The 17,662-nt window shown below is 45.7% G+C and overlaps 1 protein-coding gene and 1 pseudogene across 1 annotated transcript in view; one reads left to right on the top strand and one right to left on the bottom strand.

Annotated features, from left to right (window-relative positions):
• Positions 1-3,279: 3,279 nt before the first annotated feature.
• vac14 (vac14 homolog (S. cerevisiae)) overlaps positions 3,280-17,662 on the top strand; it is a 468,264-nt gene continuing 453,881 nt past the window's right edge. The window contains exons 1-2 of the mRNA XM_072279307.1: positions 3,280-3,484; positions 15,535-15,633. The gene's annotated coding sequence lies outside the window, so the exon portion shown is untranslated. The remainder of the gene's footprint in view (positions 3,485-15,534; positions 15,634-17,662) is intronic.
• Positions 6,082-7,401, bottom strand: LOC140210372 (modulator of apoptosis 1-like; annotated as a pseudogene).

Raw genomic sequence — 17,662 nt, 5'->3', positions numbered from 1 at the left:
TGCCTGCATCTGAACCTTTTCTATAACTAAATATCTTTTAAACATTGTAATTGTACCCACCTCTGACTTCCTCTTACAGTTCATTCCATCTTTGTAGAAAACTTGCCCCTCGAATCCCCTCTCATCTTAAACATCTGCCTTCTAGTTCTAGATTCCCAAACCTGGCAAGAAAACTGTGACAATCTATGGTATCTATGCCCTTCTTGATGTTATAAACCTTTCTAAGGTCACTCCTCAGCCTCCTTCACTCCAGACGAGAAGAAATGTCTTCAGCCAGAGAGGAATTCTCTAACCAAGAGGACTGTAGAAGTTCAGTCAGAGATGTATACACTTCTGGACTTCAAGGGGATTGAGAGGCCTGGAGTGCAGAAAAATGGCACTGAGTTCAAAGATCAGCAAGGAAGACATGACAGCCCAGATATAGAATTATAATGAAAACTAGATGAAAGGTTTCAAAAATAGTTATATCACCACCCCCACCCTCCGGAGCCCCCTCCTCCTTCCCTTTCTCCCATGGTCCACTCTCCTGTCCTATTAGATTTCTTCCTTTCTAGCCCTTTACCTTCCCTACCCACCTGGCTTCACCTATCACCTTCTAACTACCCTCCTTCCCCTCCCCCACCTTTTTATTCTGGTGTCTTCCCCTTCCTTTCCAGTCCTGAAGAAGGGTCTCGGACAAAAACATTGACTGTTTATTTGTTTCCATAAATGCTGCCTGGTCTGCTGAGTTCCTCCAGCGTTTTGTGTGTGTTGATTTGGATTTCCAGCATCTGCAAACATTGTAGTGTTCAGCTCTGATCAACTCTTGGGAAGGATATTAAGACAATCAAGAGAGTCCAGGAAATTTTTATGAGAATAGTTGTGGAATGAGGGTCTACAATTAGAAACATACTGTAGGTTTGAGAGGCTGAGACTGTCTAAAGGTTAAAAGGATTAGCTTCAATTGTCTCATGTACATTGAACCATACAGTAAAATGTGTGGTTGGCATCAAATCAGCAACGATGGTGTTGTGCAGCCTGCAAGTGTTGCCATGCTTCCCGCACCAACATAGTATGCCCAGAACTCACTAATCGTAACCGTCATGTGAGAGTAATCTGGAGAGCCTGGAGGACACCCACACAGTCACGGGAGAACATACAAACCTTACAGACAACGGTGGGGATCGAAGCCCCGATCTTACAGCTGGCACTCGAAAGCATTGTGCTAACCGGTAAACTACAGCGACACTGGCACTGGACGGCATGGATAATGGTTGGCTGTTCCATTTGCTGGAAGGGTCAAGGGCAAGAGATGATCAGTGCAAATTAAAGAGGGAGAAAACTAACTGAGCTGAGGAAAGATTGTTTTAAATGCAGCATGCAGTTGGAATCCGTAATGCACTACATGTAGATGTGATGGAGGCAGATTCTACTGCAGTTGTCAACAGGGAAGCTGGATAAATATATGGTGAGGAAAGCTTTGCAAGGATGTGAAGAAATAACAGGTTGTGAGAGCTCAAAGTAAACTTATTATCAATCTGCATATATGTCACCATATAGGCAGAGCTTGGGAGGGTTAGTGGCAACTCTTTTGCTTGCTTCTTCGGAAACAGCTCTATTTCCATCTTTAATATCTCTTTAATTTTTCCCTTTCAGAGTTCTTTTGAAGACCCTGACCTGGAGTTACATGCTGACTACGGTTCTTTGCAGGAATGGGACACGCTCTCAGGATTTCACAACTGGCCGTTGTTCGACACACAAAGGGCTCAGCCTAAGAGCTCCGCTTGCCTTCGGAGGCCCAGGATCTTGTGTCTCTGCAGGAGATTGGTGTGTCGTTGGAGACGGAAGATCTCTGACTGTGTGCCCAGAGACCCAAGATCTTTGGACACAGAGTTCAGAAAAAGCGATGCAATGGACTTTTAACACATGTATCAGTATTCCACTTGTGTTTGTATCATTTGCAAACTTTGCCATGAAGTTATCAATTCCATTTTCCAAATCACTGACAAACAACGTGAAAAGTAGCGGTCCTAATACTGACCCCCCTGAAGAACACCACAGGTCACTGGCAGCCAACTACAAACCCCATTTCCAGAAAAGTTGGGATATTTTCCAAAATGCAACAAAAACAAAATCTGTGATATGTTAATTCACGTGAACCTTTATTTAACTGACAAAAGTACAAAGAAAAGCTTTTCAATAGTTTTACTGACCAACTTAATTGTATTTTGTAGACATACACAAATTTAGAATTTGATGGCTGCAACACACTCAACAAAAGTTGGGACAGAGGCATGTTTACCATTGTGTTACATCACCTTTCCTTTTAATAACACTTTTTAATCGTTTTGGAACTGAGGATACTAATTGTAGTAGGGTTGCAATTGGAAATTTTGTCCATTCTTGCTTGATATAAGACTTCAGCTGCTCAACAGTCCGTGGTCTCCGTTGTCTGATTCTCCTCTTCATGATGTGCCATACATTTTCAATAAGAGATAGATCTGGACTGGCAGCAGACCAGTCAAGCACACGCACTCTGTGTCTACAAAGCCACGCTGTCGTAGCCCATGCAGAATGTGGTCTGGCATTGTCCTGCTGAAATAAGCATGGACGTTCCGGGAAGAGACGTCGCCTTGATGACAACATGTCCCTCTCTAAAATCCTAATATATGCCTCAGAGTCAATGGTACCTTCACATACATGCAACTCACCCATGCTGTGAGCACTGATGCACCCCCATACCATCACAGATGCTGGCTTTTGTACCTTTCGCTGATAACAATCTGGATGGTCATTTTCATCTTTGGCACGGAGAACTCAACGCCCGTTTTTTCCGAAATCTAGCTGAAATGTGGACTCATCTGACCACAGCACACGGTTCCACAGTCTTTCGGTCCATCTGAGATGAGCTTGGGCCCTGAGAACTCACCGGCATTTCTGCATAGAGTTGATGTATGGCTTCCTCCTTGCATAATACAGTTTCAAGTTGCATTTCTGGATGCAGCGACGGACTGTGTTGAGTTACAATGGCTTTCCGAAGTACTCCCGAGTCCAGGTGGCTATAATTGTAACAGTAACATGACAGTTTCTTAGGCAGTGTCGCCTAGGGCTCGAAGATCACAAGCATTCAGCAGTGGTTTCCGACCTTGCCCTTTACGCACTGAGATGTCTCTGAATTCTCTGAATCTTTTCACAATATTATGTACTGTAGATGTTGAAAGACCTAAATTCCCTGCAATCTTGCGTTGAGAAATGTTCCTTTTGAACTGACTAACAACTCTCTCACAAATTTTGGCACAAAGGGGTGAGCCATGACCCATCCTTGCTTGCAAAGACTGAGCCTTTGATGGACGCTACTTTCATACCCAGTCATGATACCTCACCTGCTGCCAATTAGCCTGCTTAATGTGGAGTCTTTCTGAAAATCCAAGTAAATGACATCCACTGCCTCTCCTTTGTCCACCCTGCTTGTTACTTCCTCGAAGAACTTCAACAGATTTGTCAGGTAAGATTTCCCTTTAAAGAAACCATGCTGACTTTGACTTATTTTATCATTTGTCTCCAAATACCCTAAAACCTCATCTTTAGTAATAGACTCCAACACTTTCCCAACCTCTGAAGCCAGGCTAACTGGCCTGCACTTTCCTTTCTTTGGCCTTTCTCCCTTCTCCCTTCTTAAAGAGTGGAGTGACATTTACAATCTTCCAGTCCACTGGGACCATGCCAGAATCAAGTGATTCCAGAGATATCATGACCAATGCATCGGTTATCTCTTCAGCAATCTCTCTGGGGACTCTCGGTTGTAGTCCATCTGGTCCAGGTGACTTATCCACCTTAAGACCTTTCAGTTTGCCTAGCACTTTTTCCTTTGTAATAGCATTGACACTCACAAACCCCTGGCACTGTGTCTTCCACAGTGAAAACTGATGCAAAGTTCATCTGCCATTTCTTTGTCCCCCATTCCTACCTCACCAGCATCAATTTTCAGTGGTCCAATATCAACCCTCACTTCCATTTTACTCTTTATGTAACTGGAAAGTGTTGGCGCGTGGCCAAGTGGTTAAGGCATCAGTCTAGTGATCTGAAGGTCGCTAGTTTGAGCCTCAGCTGAGGCAGCGTGCTGTGTCCTTGAGCAAGGCACTTAACCACACATTGCTCTGCGCCGACACCGGTGCCAAGCTGTATCGGCCCTAGTGCCCTTCCCTTGGACAACATCAGTGGCATGGAGAGGGGAGAGTTGCAGCATGGGCAACTGCTGGTCTTCCATACAACCTTGCCTAGGCCTGCACCCTGGAAACCTTCGTAAGGCGCTCACCTTCTGGGGTCTCGGCCAGGTGGTTACTGCGGCCATCTTAGCCCAATCAGTGGCCACCCCATTTCGCAAGATTATGTGCCTGACATAGCTGACTGACGTCTTACAGAACTGGCATTTATCCAGGGAAAGTTTTAACCCTTCCTCCTTCAGCCGACTCAGCACCTTCAGCAGCTGCTCCTCATGCTCCTCCAACGTAGATCCAAACACTATCAGATCGTCCAGGTACACCACTACGTCCAGCAGGTTCATATCCCCCACTGTCCTCTCCATGAGCTGCTGGAAGGTGGCTGGGGCCCCCGATATGCCTTGGGGCATTCGTTCAAACTGGAAAAATCCCAGGGGGCAGATAAAGGCCGTCTTCTCTTTATCGGCCTCACTCATCGGAATCTGGTAATACCCACTCCGCAAATCCAATACACTAAACCACTGTGCCCTTCTTAAACAAGCCAACGCTTCTTCCACCTTGGGACCGTATATTGGTCGGGAACAGTGCGCTGGTTCAGGGTCCTATAGTCCACGCACATGCGTACCTTCCCATTTTTCTTCCTTGCCACCACTATGGGGGACGCATAGGAGCTTCGGGACTCCGCGATAATCCCTGCGTCTTTCAACTGCCGCAAGGGCTGCCGCACATCTTCCACCTCTGCTGGGGCCAACCGCCGCGACCTCTCCCTAAACGGGGTGTCATTTGTCACCCAGATAGTGTGCCGAGTGCTCTTGGAATATCCCACATCAAACTCGCCGTGAGAAAAGACATCCCCTAGCTTCAGCATCTTCTCCACCAGCCTGCTCTTATACGCCGGCGGTACAGGGGAGTCTTTAAAATTAAGGGCCCCCTCGGTCAGCTGCCCCCTGTTCTCCAATAGTTTTCCTCCAGTGGGTCTCACGGGGGTGCTAGACATCACTGTAACCGGGAACAAGTGCGCGAGGGGCATCCCACGCTTAAAGGTGATCTCCCTCTCCGTTATGTTCCTTACAATCACCCCCATCCGCCGTGCCTGTACAGCTGAGGGCCTCTGCAATTCAGGTCTCACCAGCGCCCCAACTGGGAACCGGGACTCCCATTCCAGGTCGTCTGGGGCGTCTACTAGCAGGGCCTCGCCCGGCGGTACTCCGGGGAATCTGGGGGTCCCCATCACTAATGCCGCCTCCCCTGGCCGTATCACCTTAGACCTCACCTGAGTGCACCACACCGTCCCTCGTTTGCACTCAAGATCCAGCCCCTGGGGATCACCCACTCCTTCGTACACCGCTCGGAACACTGGGTGTACTGAGAGGGTCTCCAGAAAGTTCTCCCCTGCCTTCTCCTTTCAGGCTCCCAAGAGCCATCACACCAGAAGGGAGTTAGTCCCCACCAGCAGGGCAGCGCCACCGATTTTCACCGGGTCCGGACAAACCAACACCAACGTCTCAAGGGCTTCCGATGCTCCCACATCGTCCTCCGAGAATTCCAATCTCATTGACAGGTACCCATTGTACGGGTAATCACCGTCACTTATGCCCCAAGTCTCCAGTGCATTAAACGGGGTTACTGGCAAATGCTTCAGATATTTGTTATAGAACGACCGGTACAGTAAGGTAACCTGCAATCCTGTGTCAAGGATGGCTCTTGCAAAGATTCCCTCTATCCATAGGGACACGCTGGAACGGGGTCCCAACAGTCCATCTGGAATAAGGGCTTGTGCTTTCGGGGGTTCCATGGCTGATTTCTGGGAACGTGTTCCTCCTGAGACTCCAGTCCATACCCTCACCGAGCCTCTCCTAAGTTTCCCAACACCTCTCCCTTCTTAGTGGCCTGGGGGCCCTCCCCCCTCGGAGCATCTTGTCTCACAATCCCTCCGCAAGTGTCCCGCTTCCCCACAGCTGTAGCACACCCCCGGCCACTCACATTCCCGCTGGAAATGCCCCTCTCTCCCACAGTTATAGCACACGCTACCCGCTGTCCCTCTCCTCCCGGGACGCCCCCCGAAGGGGGTACTCCCCCTGTCCATCCCCTCAAGCGGGGGTCCCTCCCCCCGTGGGACCCCTTGGATTTCTCTGTTCTCAAACCAGCTACCACCTCCTGAACCGCTGAAGACCGTCCCCGGTGGTCTGAGCCCCCTTTTTGGCCCGAAGCACTCTCCTCCTCCCACACCTCTCTAATCAGCTGCCCAAATGATGGACGGCGGCTCCTCTTATATGACTGCCGGATGCTCCAAGCCACCCTGTCATCCTCCCGGGAACGATCACATATCTGACTCATCCTCAACTTCGTCACTTCGTCCGCCTTCACTACCCCTCGGCGCCGCAACCCAGTAAGCTTTCCTTCCAGCCGCACAATGTATTCTGACAGCTTTTCCCCTCTCCCCTGCCCCATTTTTTGAAACTCCACTAAAAGTCGCCAGGGATCTCCTGACAGTCCAAACACTTCCTCCAAAGCGTCCAAACACTCCGACAGGGAAGCCGAGGGCCGTTCCGCTATCAGCTCGCGGACTACACTGGCCGCCCCGCCCTCAAACTTTCCACCAATCGCTGTCTCTTTTCCTCATCCGAAACTGACCACACCTCTAACAAATGGGACGTATTCCCAATCCAAACCTCGTAATCGTCCTCCCCTTCCAGGTGGGCGTGGCTCCTGAGAAAATTCTCAGCTTCAGGTGGGGCCTCTCGACCCTCCTCACCAGCGAGGTAATGGCGGCCGCTAACTCGGAGGTCTCACCCCTACCTGGTGGACGGGGCCTGGCCAAGCCTTCCCACTCTAACCCTCCACCCCTGGCTCCTGGCACCTCCCCTGGGGTCTCATTTAGCTCCTCCTCCGGCACCTCCTCACTTGTGTCCTCCGGGAGGGTGTGGAGACCCCACGGCCCCGTCTCCCCCTGGACATTGAATGTTGCTGGTAGTTCCAACGTCATGACTTCAGCACCCGTCCGAACCAGCATCCAGCTGGACTCCACTTCTTTCCCACACCTTCCAGATATAAGTTCTACCTGCCCAATACCTTTAATCAAACTCAATCCTCGCCCTAGTATGTCTGCCGAAATGCGGAAATCCACCCCACTTAGCACGCATGCATGATTCACTGGTACATCCTCTAATTCACACCAACTTACAATCTTATCTCGATCCATCTTCGCACCACTTAATGTGGTGACTATTACAGCTTTACCAAAATTCCAAATCCCGGACGAGCCCCCACTTGTAACGCTCAGCTATATTGGCTGGTATATGTCTAGGGGAAATCCCGCCCGGCACCGGCCTGAACGCTTCCCACTGGGTCAGTTGCTGTACCACTGCGGCCCGAATCAATCCCAAACATCAATCATCAGCCAGCACACACAATACGTTTTACCAGGTACACTTTATAGATATTACTAAGTCTATGAAATTAATATAAGTTTGATACAGAAAAGGAAGTAATGGGAAAAAAAAGGCACCAGATTTATCAAAGTTCAAGCTCTTTGTGCACAAGTTGGAGCTCAGAAATTCTTGGCGACCACCCGGACCCTGTCGACTCACGGCTCGGGACCACCCAGGGTGATCGACCGGGGGGGGGAGGGGGTGGGAGGAGCCTTTTCACATGTCCGCCTTCCTCTCCGTCTCTCCTCTGACTCCCCGCCAAAAACCCCCGTTCCCAGTCATATGAGACAGCATTATCACCCGCAGAAACGATACATGAACACCCATTGGCGAATAGCACCCTGCTATCTGTATTCACCCAAGCAAATGTCTAGCTAGAGACTTTCTCAGAATTTAACATAACATAGAAGCGATTTTAATCCACATACGCAGCAATTTAAAAGATTAACATAACAAAGAAGCCGTTTTAAATTTAACATACAAAGAAGAGACCCCGTACAATAGTGTCTATTAAGATCATGTCTTCTATTATGTGAGAAAGTGTTTTCACAAGCAATGTACAACGGTTTTCCTGACGGATCCACTATAAGTAAGAACTCATTTTCCCACTGTTCATTGAATTCACACTTACTATCACTTTCTGCTTTTCCTTTGCTCACTTTCTTTTGCACTGTGATGGGTAAATGAATGTAAAAACAAGGCTTAATTTTTGAAAAGTACAAAACTGCAAATGTTCACAAAGGACGAACAAAGCACAACTCCGTAGCGTGCGAGTGTCAATTGCAAAAACCTGCGACGCACCGCTGGTGCAGACGCCTGGCGCCTCACGATCAAACCAGTATCAAATGTGTATTAAACAGTTATGGAACGACTGCAGAACCAAAGTCCTTCTTTCCTAGATTGACTCATTGAACATTTTTTTTCTTGAAAGTTACAATTTTAAATTACAATTGCATCATTACCCTTATTACACGTCTTTTTCAGCTCCCTTTGCAATCTGAACCCCACATATTGGCTACTATTTGGAGGCCGATATATGACTCCCATAACGCTTTTTCACCCTTGCAGTATCTTAACTCCACCCACAAAGATTCAGCGTTCTCTGATCCTATGTCACTCTTTCTAAAAGTGTAATTCCATCTCTTACCAACAGAGCCACACCACCACCCGTGCCTTCCTGCCCGTCCGTTCGATATAAAATATATCCTTTGATGTTAAGCTCCCAACTGTGGCCCTTCCTCAGTCACAACTTAGTGATGCCCACAACGTCATACCACCCAGTCTCTAATTGTCCCACAAGTTTGTCCACTTTATTCCAAATGCTATGCATATTTAAATACAGCACCTTCAGTCCTGTATTCTTCGCCCTTTTGAATTTTGCCTCTGTGGTAAAATGTAATACTTTGGTCTGTCTGCATTTGTACCCAATCATTGGCTTGTCCTTACTTACATTCATGTTATACCCATCATCTACTTGTAAACCTGCTGGCTCATCCTCAGCTCTATCATACTGGCTCCCATCCCCCTGCCATATTAGTTTAAACCATTCCCAACAGCTCTAGTAAACCTGCCTGCAAGAATATTGGTCCACCCTCAGATTCAAGTGCAATCCATCCCTTTTGTACGGGTCCCACCTGCCCCAGAAAAGGTGCCAATTTTCCAGAAATCGGAATCTCTGCCCCTGCTTGGCATTTTTTCCTGTACCAACAAATCAGCTACAGTAATGTTGGACCCTTCAGCTCTGTGGTTTTCTACCTGGCTTTGGGTCCCTCTTGTCTGATCTGCCACAACAGTAAAAGGTTGCTGTTGACCTTTCTCATGGCCGTTGCCAAATAATCCATCCTCTTGGGCCCATCTTTCATCCTGTCTCTTTGTTGTTTTCTCTTATTTGTCTTTGTAGTCATTGATAGATGTCTCTGCTACAAGAGACTAGTGTGTTGGGTGAATGACTTAGTGCAGACTCTCTTGCAGTCATCCAGTTTTTCCTGGTTCTCCTTCAGTCTTCCCTGTACTCAACTACCCTTTCACCGTAATCACTTGTTACCCAGAAATTTCACTGAGATTTACAGAAAGATGTTGTCTCCTGCTTGGCATTGCTGCCTGCTGCACTCCAACAGTCCTCTTAGGTCAGCCACAGGGTCATCAGCCGGGGACCACTGCTAATTGCTCCCTTAGCCCTGGTACATCTCCCGGTGGGGGAAGCAGTGGCAGGGGTGTCTACCTGCCACCCCCTGCAGCTTCCAGTGGGGTTAGTTGGTCCCCAACTTCTATCCTTCCTCCTCAGCCACAGCCAAAAGCTGCCCTTTTCTGCCTCTTCAGCCAACTCTCTGGTGGCCCTCCTGAGCCTTGCTCCAGTCATGGAGTAACCTTGTCATTCATGCACTGCTGAGCCATGTATAAATATGTGAATTGTATATGCCATCATGCTACTACTTGATACCTGTGCACAAAGCTAGAGCCACATTCCCAGACTTCCATATCTTCCTTTGAATTAGTTTAATGTTTTGAAGGTACAAATATAACATTAATGACAAGGTAATTTAAAATGAACCCAAGGCAGCATCTGACCTATTGAAGCACAACGAGACTGTCAAACTAAAAATGCACTGCGAGGAATGGTAATTTTAAAAAATCAAGCCAGCATGTGCAGAAATGGTCAAGTTTTAAAAAAAAGCAGTGGAGTACATGTTTCTTAGAAGGGAAGACAAATCAGAATATCAAAGAATACACAGCTTCATAAAGAGTGAGTACCGAGTGATAATAATCATATATAAAAAAAAGCAGAAATGGCTGGCTACCTCGGAAAGATTGACATATTTGATTACACAATGGATAACTGGGTATCATATACTAAGCAAATTGAGCAGCATTTTGAAGCCAATGAGAAACGAATACCAACTTTGCTGAGTTCATTGGGTTTAAAAGTATACAATTTGCTTCAAAGTTTAACTGCTCTAACCAAACCAGCAGAAATGAGTTTTGCTGTTATCATGAAAGTAATGCAGGAGCATTTATACCAAGGCCATTGCTGATTACAGAATGCTTTAGGTTTTATAAGCGGAATCAAAAAGATGGAGAGACAGCATATGTGGCTGAATTGAAGCAATAGTCTGATCATTGTCACTTTGGTAATGTGCTTAATGAAGCACAAAGAGATTGCTTAGTTTGAGAAATCTAACAGAAAGTATTTAAAAACGCTCCCAACAGAAACACTACCTACATTTAAAAGAGCAGTTAAAATTGTTGTTTCAATGGAAACCGCAGAGATGCAACTGAGTTGCAGTCTGGAATGAAAGTGATCATGAACAGAAACCAACATGGCTGAACAAGTTGTGTTACTGTTGGGGCAGGGGCTACCATACTGTAGACAAATACAGATTTCAAATTGAAACTCGTAGAAAATGCAACTAAGTAACATATTGGGCTGTCAAAAATAAATGGACTGCACAAAGAAGAGAAAAAGATAATAAAGTCAAGTTGCAGTTTCGGATAGAGAACTAAAATGCATGCTGTTGAAAAATCTGATAATGATGAGAGTGACACAGGACTGTGTAGCCTTGACAGTGTGAAAATTAACAATAATTTGTGTGGGAGTGAGATTTGTAACAGTGAAATACAACAACCAACAAAACACATTGAGTTTGTTTGTGGTAAAAACAGCAGAACCAGCATTGATTGACTGAGATCTGACAGGCATGATTGACTGAGACAATTACAACTTGATTGGAGATCTATCCACTATTTGCATGCAATGAAAGAATATCTATCCCTGCAATGAAAGAATATGAAAGCAAATTAAGAAAGGTACTAGATGATGTCACAGCAGTGTTCAAGGATGGCCTTGGAAAACTCAAACATATCAAGGGTAAAATAGTGTTAAAAGAAAATGCTGCACCCAAGTTTTGCAAAGCTGTCCAGTTCCTTATACCATCTGTGATAAAGTAGCCAGTGAGTTAGATTGCCTGGAGGCTGAAGGAGTTATTTCCAAGGTTGAGTGGAGCCCATGGGCAACACCAGTGGTGCCAGTAGCCAAGAAGAATGTGCCCGAGTTAGGATCTGTGGTGATTTTAAGGTTACCATCAACCCAGTACTGAAAGTAAATCAATACCCTATGCCCCTGATTGAGGATATCATTGCAAAGCTTTCCAGAGGAAAACACTCCAACAAAGTGGACTTAGCTGAGGCTTACTTGCAGATGGAGATGGACAAAGAATCCAAAGTGTTTCTCACCATAAACACTCAAAAAGAGTTTTATTGCTGTAATAGGCTTATTTTGGGAGTAGCAGCTGCACCTGCACTCTGGCAGAAAGCTATGGACTAAGTGTAGCAAGGCTGCCCAGGCACTCAGTGGTACCTCGATGACATCATTGTTACTGGTGAGGATGACAAGAAACGTTTCCAAAACCTTAAGACAGTGTTAAAAAGATTAGAAGATTATGGGCATGATACAACAAGTGTGAATTCGTTAAACCAAACATCATTTACCGTGGTCACATGACTGACGCACAATGATTACACAGGTGTGCTGCGAAAATTCAAGGAGTGGGGGATGCTAAAAGGTGTGTCACAGCTGTGGCCCTCTTTCTGATTTATCAATTACTATTACAGGTTTCTGCCAAACTTGGCTACTGTGCTCCACCGCTTGAACTCATTACTGTAGATTGGGAAGAAATGGCAATAGACAAAGCAGTGTGAGGTGGCTTTCCAACAGACTAAGGAAATGGTGACATCAGACACTGTGCTCACACATTGTGATCCACATTGTCCAGCAAAGCTTGTCTGTGACACCTCACCTTATGGTATAGGTGCAGTCATATCACACCTTATGGTATAGGTATACCTCACCTTATGGTATAGGTGCAGTCATATCACACCTTATGGTATAGGTATACCTCACCTTATGGTATAGGTGCAGTCATATCACGTTTTATGAGTGATGGAAGTGAACATCCCATAGCTTTTGCATCACGTTCCCTTACCACTGCAGAGAAAAAATACACACGGATTGATGGAGGGGCCTTGAATCTGGCTTGGGATGTAAAACGTTTCAACCAGTACTTGTGTGGGAGAGAGTTTACCCTCATTACTGATTACCAAACACCGGGATCTATTTTCAGTCCACAGAAGGGTGTTCTATTAACAGCAGCAGCACGAATACAGAGATGGGCTCAGTTTCTTGGAGGACATACAGGTAATTACAAGATCAAATTGAAGAGACTACTAATTATAGAAATGCTGATGGATTGCCCTGTTTATACTTGCAAAAGGAAATACCTGAAAAATTTACAGAAGAGGACATTCCTCTTGACTTATTCTCCCTAACGCAAGTTGCAAGTCTCCCTATTATGGCAGAGGGAAACCAGAAAAGACCCCTCACAGTCCCAGGTCTACATGACCACCCAAAGTGGCTGGGATGTGCAACAGAAACTCCAGATCCCCCATTTTTCCCAGCACTGAGATGAACTTGCCATTGACGGAGATTGCCTTAAGTTGTACCATCCAAGCTGAGAGCTGATGTTTTGGAGGAGCTGCCTTCTAGGCATGGTTGAAATGAAAGCATCGGCTCAAAGCTTTGTCTGGTGGCCTGCGATAGATCAGCAGATTGAGCAGCTTGCCATCCACTGTGCAGGAAGCCATCACGTCCAGAAGATGCCAAGAGCAACACCTCTCCATCCCTGGGACCGACCTGCATTGCCCAGTCAGAGGATTCATGTGGATTTTGCCAGACCGTTCATGGGCACAAATTTCTTGGTAGAAGTGGATGCAGCTACAAACTGGCCAGAAGTGGTCCCAATAGCCTCCACTACAGCCTCACACACTGTTAATGAATTGAGAAGCTTCTTCTCAGGACTGGTGTTCCAGAACACTTAATTAGTGACAATGGACCTCAGTTTGTGGGGGGACAGTTTCAATAATTTTTGAAATGAAGGATATGAGAGATATTACATCTGTACCGTACCACCCAGCTACAAATGGCTTGGTGGAAAGGTTTGTCCGGAGTCGAAAGAATACACTGAGCAATGTCAGCAGAACACACTGTACCAACTCTGAACCAGAAGCTCACCAGCTTCCTTTGTGCATATTGTAATGTAACACACTTCACAACCAACAACTCACCAGCTACGCTGTTCCTGGGTCATCCCTTACACTCACGCTTGGATCTTCTCAAACCCAATCTCAGAAGGAAGATGCAGAAAATCAGCCTAGATCAACTGAAGGCTCCTCAAACAAAGAGGTTCGACGTTCCATTCCTGGACAAGCAGTCCTGTTGAAGGACTAGAGAGGTGATCAAAACTGGGTACTCAGAAAGATTAAGGACAGACTGGACCGCTCTCCTACACAATGGGAATTGCATTTGATAGCATCTGGAGACAATACATCCATCAGATGAGGAGAGCAGAGTTAATAGTTAGAGAAGAAAATTGATTACCACTTCATGTTCGATATTGAGGGAGAGTGCAGAGCACACCAGGAAGATAGCCTTGCAGGATATTCAACTGAACTTTATTGATGATACCACTTATACAGTATGTGAACTCCCCCCACGTGGGAGTGGCTAACTGAGGGGCATAGGAATCACGCTATTAAATCTCCCCTTCTTGAAATAAAAAAGAAAAATTGGGTAGTACTTCTTACCCATAGAACTGCATTGAAATTATAGTCACTGAAGTTGAGTGAGTCAGTTCACTTTACCCACAGCATATAACTAATGCTCCTTACATAAACGTAAAAAGGACCTGCCAACATCACAACTGTCTTTCTCATTGTTTTTAACAGTCTCTCTCTCTCTGTTTGTTTCCTCCTTTTTTTTGAACAGTCTAATTTTGCAAAATGTTTCCAAAAATGCTCTTTTCCAAAAACAATAAACCTAAAAGAGGTCAAGGTAGGCGACCTGAATACACTTGAAAAGTGAGAGGATTATTCTACCTCTTCAGTCACTTACCGGAAGTTATTAGGCTATGGAGTATATCTCTGTGGTGGGACAGATAAGCAACCATATCTAGTAAAGGTTCCTTGAAGTGTTGGAGCAGATGGAGATTCTTGAACAGGTGCACCCACCCCAGGTAAGTGGTCTTTGTCATAAGGATCAGGCAACTCAATTCCTTTCTCTACCTTTCATGGACTTTGAAGGTGCACGAGTGCATGCCTGTTCCCCCTGACTTCCCCTTGTGATGTTCTGATCACAAGTGATCATGGTGCATGCTGTGGGACTATTGGTCCTTTGGTGAGCTGGTCTGAAACCCAAACAGCTTCACCACTGCTGAGCGGCAACAAAGGTGCCTGAGATCAGGCACGCTCTTTGATTGCTCACACTGTATTGTCTCAGAATTTTTCACATTGTCTAAGCCCAGTAAGTGAGGTTGGAGAAGGGAATGAAGAATGGGCAGGCTTGTTTTCAGTCTCCAACCCATTGACAGCTCTGGTGGACTGTAGCCATTCACAAGAGCTGTGGTGTGATAAGCAAACAGTGGTTTGTAGAGGTCCTTTGCCTTCAGTCGGAAACTCTTAACAGTTCACACTGCCCTTTCCAAGCAGTGCTGTGGACTGCTTGTTGGGTGTTTGAACACATTGTCCTTAGCAAAGGCTTTGAATTTTGAGCAGCTGAATTGTGGATCATTGTCTGACACATTTCTCCCTGGTATTCCATGGTGAGTGAATACAACTTTCAGGTGCTGTATAACTACTGCTGAGGATGTAGTGGACAGCTTGGACAACTCAACATTCCATGAGTAGTAATCCACAATGAGAAGATACTCATCTCTTTTTGGCTCAGAAATGTCTGTGACTGCAATTTGCCATGGAAAGTCTGGGAATTCTGTGGGACAGAGAGGTTCAGCATGATTTTTGTGCAGTTTTTTGCATGCTTCACATTGCTTTACATATTCAAATTGCCTTGCTCTTAGGTGTCATTTGTCACTGACTTGATGTCCTTGGTGGATTTGACATGCATTGAAGAAGGAATGACAAGTCTGGAGCCCTTTAGCAACAAACCATCAAGCATGGTGAGTGTGTCTCTTTCAAGCCAGTAAGGTCTGAGTTTGTGAGCTCCTTTTGGAACAGCTTTATACTTTATACTTTATTGTCGCCAAACAATTGATACAAAAATGTAATCGTCACAGCGATATTTGATTCTGCGCTTCCCACTCCCTGGATTACAAATATTAAATATTAAAAATAGCAAAAAATTAGTAAATATTAAAAATTTAAACTATAAATCACAAATAGAAAATAGAAAAATGGAAAGTAAGGTAGCGCAAGAAAAACGAGAGGCAGGTCCGGATATTTGAGGGTACGGCCCAGATCCGGGTCAGGATCCCTTCAGCAGTCTTATCATAGTTGGAAAGAAGCTGTTCCCAAATCTGACCGTACGAGTCTTCAAGCTCCTGAGCCTTCTCCCGGAGGGAAGAGGGACGAAAAGTGTGTTGGCTGGGTGGGTCGTGTCCTTGATTATCCTGGCAGCACTGCTCCAACAGCGTGCGGTGTAACGTGAGTCCATGGACGGAAGATTGGTTTGTGTGATGTGCTGCGCCATGTTCACGATCTTCTGCAGCTTCCTTTGGTCTTGGGCAGGACAACTTCCATACCAGGTTGTGATGCACCCTAGAAGAATGCTTTCTACGGTGCATCTATAAAAATTAGTGAGGGTTTTAGGGGACAGGCCAAATTTCTTTAGTTTTCTCAGGAAGTAAAGACACTGGTGGGCCTTCTTGGCAGTGAACTCTGCTTGGTTGGACCAAGTCAGGTCATTTGAGATATTGACCCCAAGGAACTTAAAGCTTTTGACCTGTTCCACTTGCGCACCACCCATGTAAATTGGGTCGTGCGACCCGCTACTCCTTCTGAAGTCAACAACCAATTCCTTCATCTTGCTGACGTTGAGGGATAGGTTATTGTCTTCGCACCATGCCACCAGGTTCTTAATTTCCTCTCTGTACTCAAACTCATCATTACCCGAGATACGGCCTACAATTGTTGTGTCATCAGCAAACTTATATATTGTGTTTGATGGAAACTTGGCTACACAATCATGGGTGTACAGTGAGTACAGCAGGGGGCTGAGTACACAGCCTTGTGGGGCACTGGTGCTCAGAGTGATTGTAGAGGAGAGCTTGTCCCCTATTTTTACAGCCTGGGTCCTGTCTGTGAGGAAGTTGAAGATCCAGCTGCAGATCTGAGTGCTAAGGCCCAGGTTCTGGAGCTTAGGAATCAGTTTATTTGGAATGATGGTATTAAAGGCAGAGCTGTAGTCAATGAAAAGGAGCCTTACATATGTGTCTTTATTCTCCAGGTGTTCTATGCTCACAGTATTCCATGACCTTGCTGCAGATTTGGCTCTTTCAATTCAATGTGAATTTCATCCAGTTTACTCTGTGGTACAGAAAACCTTTCACGTACTTGAGCTAAGTAGATGTTGGTACCTTCCATGAAGGAGGAATCAGCTTCTGTCCATTTACCTTAGCATGGTATCTTCAATGTCACAGCAGTATCACATAGAGTAAGCCTCACTCTGAATCTTTGCAGACATGGAGGTAAGTCATCCAAGTGTTTCAAGCTAAGGAGGCTGACAAGTAGCTTGTGGTCTGTCTCAAATAGGAATTTAGTGCCTATCAAGTAGCAGCTGAAGCATTCACAGGCTCACACTAGAACCAATGTCTCCTTTTTGATTTGGACATAATACTGTTCAGTAGGAATCAGTTCTCTTAATGCACATGCCACCAGTTTCCATACACCACTGCAGTCTTGTATTCCTTTTTCTGAGCATCTGTTAGTCCTAATCCACACATGATGTCATCTGCTTTGTCAGCCATGCAGTATATCAATGTGCTTACTTGATGCCCTTCTGAAGCCTGTGAGATTGCTTGCAACCCTAAATCTCTCAAAGCACCTGAGCCATCTCTCAAAGTCCCCTGGTTTAGGGATATCAAATGTATCAGGAAGTTTTAGCAGGAAAGTAGGTGTAGGTACTGCAGGGATTTGCTCCATTTTCCTGTTTGTTTGTTTATTATTTTATTTATTTGGACTACAAAAGTT

Source organism: Mobula birostris, chromosome 15, assembly GCF_030028105.1.
Source record: "Mobula birostris isolate sMobBir1 chromosome 15, sMobBir1.hap1, whole genome shotgun sequence".
NCBI lineage: Eukaryota > Metazoa > Chordata > Chondrichthyes > Myliobatiformes > Myliobatidae > Mobula > Mobula birostris.
This window is presented reverse-complemented; position numbering and strand designations above follow the sequence as displayed.